The sequence below is a fragment of the Pongo abelii genome, chromosome 8 (assembly GCF_028885655.2).
Source record: "Pongo abelii isolate AG06213 chromosome 8, NHGRI_mPonAbe1-v2.0_pri, whole genome shotgun sequence".
In the NCBI taxonomy this organism is placed as follows: Eukaryota; Metazoa; Chordata; class Mammalia; order Primates; family Hominidae; genus Pongo; species Pongo abelii.
In genome coordinates, this window is record NC_071993.2 from 128127950 (window position 1) to 128136004 (window position 8055).

General features: G+C 41.3%; 1 long non-coding RNA gene across 1 annotated transcript; it reads left to right on the forward strand.

Moving 5' to 3' along the window:
* Window positions 1-970: 970 nt before the first annotated feature.
* On the forward strand, window positions 971-7358 carry LOC129048373 (uncharacterized). The gene is made up of 3 exons (XR_008510672.2): window positions 971-1461; window positions 1593-1737; window positions 7267-7358. It is a non-coding gene; the product is annotated as an uncharacterized LOC129048373 (long non-coding RNA).
* The last annotated feature ends 697 nt before the right edge of the window (window positions 7359-8055 follow it).

Below are 8055 nucleotides of genomic sequence, written 5' to 3' on the forward strand. Positions count from 1 at the left end.
AATGCAAGGTGTTTGTAGTCATCATAATGTAATTATCATAAGGGGCAGCAAAGTGGGTGTGACAGCTAGTGGGATCTAACCCACAGAGAGCTATGGAAATGGTAAAAAGAAATTTGCATTCGAGGGGAAAAACAGGCAGCCAACAAAGTGTTATTGCTCAACCTCTACAACTAAAATAAATCAAGGATGGCTCATCAGGAAGCTGAGGGCAAGACCGACTGAAGAAGAAGCTAATCTCCCAGGCCTTCATCCAAAGGGACCTGCAGCCATTTCCTTGGGTAACTGGACTCTGGGGAGGGTAAATGCCCAAACATTTTGAAGATGTTGGACACGGATTGTTGCTGACATTGATACCTGGGGACCTGAAACATGAATGAACATTCCATTAGAGGGGGTGAATATAAGACCCAGATAATAAATAAAGTCCTGATCAAAATTCAGTTCACTGTCAGCTCAGATATGTCTTCTGAGTAGGTATGCCGGGCTGGCAAAGGCAGTCTAATGAAGGCAATCATGGGTTCTAGATTTAGGATGGCAAACCTCCCCATGTTTACATACAAATGGCAGGATTACACCTGCTGGGCATGAAATAGTATGTAATAGCTGCTTCCCCTAACTGCTGCAAGAGGTAAATACTGTAGCCTCTGCTGAGCCCCTCTCCAGAATTACCCTTGGTCCCAAGAAGCAGTCTCACCCAAATATACAGCTTATATTAGAGCATGAGCTTTGAAACCAGACAGAGGTGTATTCATATCCCAGTTCTGCCACTCAATAACCAGGATTCTTGACAAGGTAACCTCTCTGAGCCTCAGTTTTTTGATCTTTAAAATAGGAATATTACTAACCTCTTCATAAGGTTATTTTCACATGTAGAAGAGACAATAAGTGGTTAACCCTCAGCCCAATGCTGGGCACTCCAGAGATGGCAGCTGTTATGATGATAGTTACTGTGGAAACGGTTTGGAAATTTGCAGCAATGAGTTCCGACCATGAAGTCTTGGACACACCAATTTGGATGGTGGTTGCAGAAGTGTGTGCTGCTGCCCAGGGGTGTTGCTGTGGAAGGACCTTGACAGGCAATGGGAGGCAGGAGCTCTGCAAACATGAAAATGTCACAGGAACCTCTGAGATGTGTCATCTGGAGCCACAACAGATGACAAAGATGGCAAAACATCTGCTTTAGTTTTGTTCAGAGCAAAGAGCTTAAGAAAAGTGAGGATCAAATTCTACAGAACTCTTCCCATTCCCTTCTTCTCTCTCTTTTCCTGGCTCAGAATGATCTTGCTAATGATGAGGCCGTAGGAGACTTATTACCTCTGTAGCCAGAACAAGCTGAAAACAGAAGCAGGCCTCGGGGCATTGGGTTCACTTAGAGGATGATTGATGCTGGGATGCTTCAGTTATTCAGAATCCAGCAATCTGGCAACCTCGTGTATCCGTGATGTTACAGAAAATGTGGAAGTAAGTCTGCAAAACATCTCAGGTGTCAAAAGAGAAATATCAAAGTATACTCACAATATGCAAGGAGAGAAGAGGAGAGGCCCTTTCCCTGAGCCCTCAGTAAGGCTTATCTGTTTCTACTTTCCCCACAGTGGTACGAGCTGCTTCCCTGTCCTGACAGCACAATAAAAGGTGCAAACTTGAGGAACGTGGGGACCTCACAGAGGCAGGCACAGCCAGCTCATCGAGATGTGTGGACAGCAGAAAGTGAGTGAGGCAAGAGAAAATCAGCACAGGGTAAGCATCAGAGATCAAGGGACAGCAGCTGGAGTCACTGGGTGGAGAAGCAGTGCAACTGTGGCTTACCCAGGCAGCCAGGGTTCCAGGAGATTCTTCTAGGCCAGAGCTCTGAAATATTCACCAAACAGCTGACAACTTTGCCTTTTGCATGGGAAATAAGTGGAAATGAATCTTGGCCATCCACCACTGGTTTCGAAAAGATCCAGGCAATGTCTGTGTGCACCTGCCACACAAAAATGAATTTCATGTGATTGCGACAAACAGAACAATAGTGCAAGCAAAATTCCTAGGAAAACTTTTGTCCAGAGGTAATGCCAGCTGGTTGTAGTATTGCAACTAAAGTTCAGAGAGGGACTCACTCATTCCACAGGGCTCCAGTGGGGTTTAGTCTTACAACTGGATGTCATCACCTCTGTGGGTACCTGAATAATGACTCTCATAGATTTTCAGGGTTATACTCTGGAACAACTTGTAGTTGTTATTAATATCTTACATTACAAAAGGGGTTTTGCAGATGTGATTAAGGTAAGGATTTTGAGATGGGGAGATTATCTTGGATTATCTAGGTGGGCTCTAAATGTAATCACAAGGATTCTTATAAAATACTTATAAATATGAGGAGGGGGAAGAGAGATGACTATAGAAGAAGAAAAGGCAGTATGGTGGCAGAATTCTGGGATAGATGGTGGGAGATTGGAAGATGCTATTCTACTGGCTTTGAAGATGGAGGAAGGAGTCATGTGCCAAGGAATAGAGGTGGCTGCTAGAAGCTGAAAAAGGCAAGAAACAGTTCTCCCTGGGAGCCTCCTGAAGTAACCAACCAAACATTGAAAGGGTAGAGGGAAGTGTTCAGTGCTGGTCAGACACGTGAAAAAATAATTCATGATCCATTCAGAAACTGATCACCATACACTTATCAGTTAGAGGGCTAAAGCTAGTGTAGCAACATTTAGAGAATGTATAATATCTGTGTTTTTTTTTGTTTTTTTTTTTTCAAGACAAAGTCACTCTGTTGCCCAGGCTTGAGTGCAGTGGCATGATCTTGGCTCATTGCAACCTCCACCTCCCGAGTTCAAGTGATTCCCCTGCCTCAGCCTCCTGAGTAGTTGGGATTACAGGCACGCTCTACCATGCCCAGTTAATTTTTGTATTTTTAATAGAGACAGGGTTTCATCCTGTTGGCCAGACGGGTCTCGGACTCCTGACCTCAGGTGATCTGCCCGCCTCAGACTCCCAAAGTGCTGGGATTACAGGCATGAGGCACTGCACCCAGCGTATAATACCATTTGTAGTGTAATATCATTTTGTATCGAGAAAAAAGGAACAACAGAAAAATTCTGACTGGCCTCCATATCTCTTGGTGGCCCAAATTTTAAACTTCCTCAGTTATTTTTTTCCACCTTTTTCTTCAATGGCTTGATTGAGATCTATTTCACATACCTTATAATTCACATACTTTAAAGTATACAATGCAGTAGTGTTCAGTATATTTACAAAATTTTGCAACCATCCTCATTATCTAACTCCAGAACATTTTCATCACCCTAAAAAGAAAGCTCATGTGCATTGGTAGTCACTCCCCATGTTACCACAGCCCTCATCCCTAGGTGATCATTAATCTACTTCCTGTCTCTATAGACTAACCCATTCTAGACATTTTATGTAAATGGAATCATACAATATGTGGCCTTTGGGTCTGGCTTCTTTCAGTTAGCATAATGCTTTTAAGGTTCATCCATGTTTATCAGTATCAGTACTTCATTCCTTGTTAAGGCTACTATTCCATTGTATGGATATACCATGCTTTATCCATTCATCAGCTGATAGACTTTTGGGCTATTATACATAATATTGACATGTATGAATTTTCATATGGACAAATATTTTCAACTATCGTGGGCATACTGTACCTGGCATAAAATTGCTGGATCATATAGTAAGTCTATATTTAACTTTTAAAGGAATTGCCAGACTACTTTCCAAGATCATGACACCCTATTACATTCCCACCAGCAATCTATGAGTGGTCCAGTTCCTCCACATCTTTGTCAATACTTGTTATTGTCTGCCTTTTTGATTATAGCTATTCTAATGGGTGTGAAGTGATATTTCATTGTGGTTTTGACTTGCATTTCCTTAATGACCAATGATGTTGAATATCCTTTCATGTGTTAATCGTTTATTCGAATATCTTCATCAGAGAAATGTCTATTCAGACCTTTTGCCTATTTTTAAATTGGTTTGTCTGTCTTTTTGTTGTTGAGTTGTAAGAGTTCTTTATATATTCTGGATATAATTTCCTTATCAGATAGATGATTGGCAAATATTTTCTCTCATTGGGTAGGTTGTCTTTTTACTTTCTTAATCGCATACTTTGAAGCACAAACGTTTTAAATTTTGATTAAATTTGATTATCTGGATATTTTTTGTTCCTTGTGCTTTAGGTTTCATATCTAAGAAGTCATTGCCTAACCTAAAGTCATCAAGATTTACACATATTTCCTTCTAAAAGATTTGTTGTTTTAGTTCTATATTTAGGTCTATGATCTATTTTAAATTAATTTTTGTATACTGTGTGGGGCAGGGATCCAACTTCATTTGTTTGCATGTGAATATATAGTTGTTTCAGTATAATTTGTTGAAAAGACTGTTCTTTCCCCCATTGAATGGTCTTGGCACTTTTCTTGAAAATCAATTGACTACAGATATATGGGTGTATTATTGGACTCACAATTCTGTTCCATTAATCTATATGTCTATCTTTATGCCAGTACCACACAGTCTTGCTTACTGTAGCTTTATAGTAGTTTTTGAAATCTTTGCATGAATCCTCCAACTTTATTCTTTTTATTTTTCAAGATTGTTTTGGCTATTCTGGGTCCTTTGTATTTCCATAAATACTTTGGAATCACTTGTCAATTTACACATGCACATACACATACAAAGGCAGCTGGAGTTTTGATAGAACTTGTATTGAATATTGAATTCATAGACCATTTGGGGAAGTATTGCCATCTTAACAATATTAAGTCTTCCAATTCATAAATTCTTTATATTTAATCTTTTGAAATTCTTCAACAATGTTTTATAGTTTTCAGTGTATATATCTTATAGTACTTTGTTTAAATCAATTCCTAAGCATTTTATTCTTTTTTATACTATTGTAAATGGAATTGTTTTAATTTCATTTTCAGATCATTCTTTGCTGTTGTATAGAAATATAATTGATTTTATATAATTATCTTGTGTTCTGCAACCTTGCTGAACTTATTTAGTAGTTCTAATATATTTTAGTGGATTCCTTAGGATTTTCTACAAGATTATACAGTCTACAATATTATGTTATCTGCAAATGGAGGTAGTTTTGTGTCTTCATTTCTAGTCAGGATGCTTTTTATTTCTTTTTCCTGGCTAATTCTCCTGGCTAAAACCTCCAGTGCAATATTGATTAGAAGTGCCAAAAATGAACATTTTTTTTCTTGTACCTGATTTTTAGGGGGAAAGCATTCAGTCTTTCACCTCTTTTTGGCTATGGGCTTATTACAGATGCCCTTTGTCTTAGTTCATTCAGGCCGCTGTAACAAAATATAATAAACTGAGTGGTTTATGAACAATAGACATGTATTTTTCACAATTCTGGAAGCTAGGAGGTCCAAGATTAAGGTGCCGGCAGATTCAGTGTCTGGTGAGGGCCCACTTTCTGGGTGATCTTTTCTCTGTGTCCTCACATGGTGAAATGAGTAAGGGAGATCTCTCGAGCCTCTTCTATAAGGGCACTAATCCCATTCATGAGGGCTTCACCCTCACAGCCTAATCATCCCCCAAATGCCCACCTTCTAACACCATCCCCTTGCAGGTTAGGGTTTCAACATATGAATTTCGGGGGGACACATTCAGACCACAGCACCCTTTCTCAGGTTGAGGAAGTTCCCTCCTATTCCTACTTTATGAGTGTTCCCTGTTTCTTTAAAAAACAAAAATTATGCCCAGCTTAGGGCATAATTATGTCCTCCTCCATTATTTTATTTCCATATCATTCAATTCCAGCTTAGAGCTGTCTGAATGTCTCGTTTTGTACATTCAAGAAGGTATTGTCATATCTGATGCTCACAGTGACAACTCAAAGACTAAAAATTCTATGATATCCCAAGTTTCAGGAGGCGCAGCACTATATAAAACACTTTGAAATATTTCTGTCCAAAGTGGTTTAAATATTACTTATAGTAACTAGTAAAAGTTTAAAAAGTGGTTTAAATAAAGTGAAAAGTATTACTGCTCAAAAGGTGAACTCCCCCGCCCATCCGGTTCCCCAGTGAAGTCCTGAGCTGCTTGCTCTGTTTCCTTCTCCATGTCAGTTAAAATCAACACATTCCTTTTATTACCTGATGAGGAAACAGGTACCTCTCAAGCCTGCAACTGGTTATCTTCCAAGTCCTTTAGTTCTTCTTCCTTTATCCCCACTAATTGCAAGTCTCCCTCCATTATCTTCTTATTTCTACATTGTTCAATTCCAGTGGAATACAGGAATTGGCCCATGGGGAAGAACAGAAAAACAAACGGAATGAAAATGCTTCAGTGTTTCAGGAGATTTGTTTGAAGCTGCAGTGAGGGTGAGCCTCTCTGATCCGCTTCTCCTCCCGTGTCCCTGCTGGGCTAAAGGAGTTCCCATGAGGGAGGCTGGCAGCTGACAGGACCACCCAGGACTAGGACTTCTGGCCCCCAGACTACTCCTGGGTGTGCCCCATAGTGGCCCCTGAAGGGGCTGCCTCCTTCTTTGCTGGACCTCAGCCTCTTTGCTGGGCCTTGGGTCTCGGGACCTCCAAGGCATGTCATCTTCTTTCTCTGTGTCCTCCACTGCTCAGATTGTGGCCGCTTCAGCCATGGCAAATGGCAAGGACCCCAGTTTCACTTCCCAGCCCACCCACACACCAGGCAGAAACTCTAATAACCACTTTTCTGGGTTTCTACATCTTATGTCTCTGGATGACTAATCATCTCCAGAGCATGAACAATTGAGTCATCTCAAGCCCCAGGCTTGGATTTGTGCACAAGGCAACCAGCTTCTCCTCGGCAGGCTCTGGGAGCACTGGCTGAAGTAGGTGTGGCCCTCCTAAGTCACTGTCCTGGCCTGGAACTCTTGGAGCACAATAGGCTCCTCCGGGTTTGTTGAAGAGCCTTTGCTCAACTGAACCTCTTTATTGTGGGCTTTTGCTCCTTTCTGAACAGGCTCTTACAAGTAGAGCATGCAAGATCACGTTATGTTTAGAGTCCCCATGAGGCCATGCTCTGCAGGCGGCCTTGGGACACCAGCGCATCCTCTTCTGGGAATAGAACTCCAAGCTCCTTTGAATAACAACTACTCCCCTTCTCTCTGAGCTGACTCAAGCCGGCCAATTTACATAATTCCAATCTCTGGTGACAGTTATTGCTTCAGGGATTGGCACATAACCCAAGTTTGTCCTACTAGAATAAATCCTGGGACTTATTTATAAGCTGACAGAAGGAGATGTATTCTTTTTTCCACAGCCTCTATCCTGAAGAGCGTTGGACCCTGGAGCTGCTGGCCACATCTTGATCTGCCATATGTGGTCCAAGAATGAAGTCAATACGAAGGGGAATGAAGGTGCTGAGGGATAAAGATATTGTTTGACATTCTAGGAGCTCCTGGATCAAGCCATGCCTGAACTCAATTTATCCCTTGAACTTTTCAATTACATGAATAAATTCTCCTTTTGCCTGAGCCAAGGTGGATTAGTATCATTGGCATTCAGAAGATTCCTAAAGACTCAGGTCTTCTGCACATCTATAACCATGGCAATTGTGGTCCTGCTCTCCTTTCCCCTCCCCTGAGCAGGCAAGCTTTCCTTCTCCATCATGCAAACCTCCTGGGTCATTCAGAGTATTTCTCAAATATTACCTGGAGTTTCCCAAGACTTCTATTCTCACTGACCATTTCCTTCCTAAACTGCTAGGATGATAACCTATAACTTTGCATCTAACCAATCCCTTAGCACTTTCCTTAGAGACTTCTTAGAGATCTTTTTGATGCCTAAGGGTAGGAATCAGGGCTTCTCTATCTTGTATATGCACTGCCCACCACCCACAGGTCCATAGAATAACAGCTGAGGACCTGTAGCTCTACAAGGGCAGGGACTGTGACATGCCAAACTGTACATGGTAGTTACCACTAGAGGGCGCTGGCGATGGGCAATAAGCAGGACTTCTGCATTTTACATCTGTGTTATCATTTGAGTCTTGTATGAGCATTTATTTTACAAATCTCTATCTTGCAAAGCAAACCCTCAGTGTGAATAA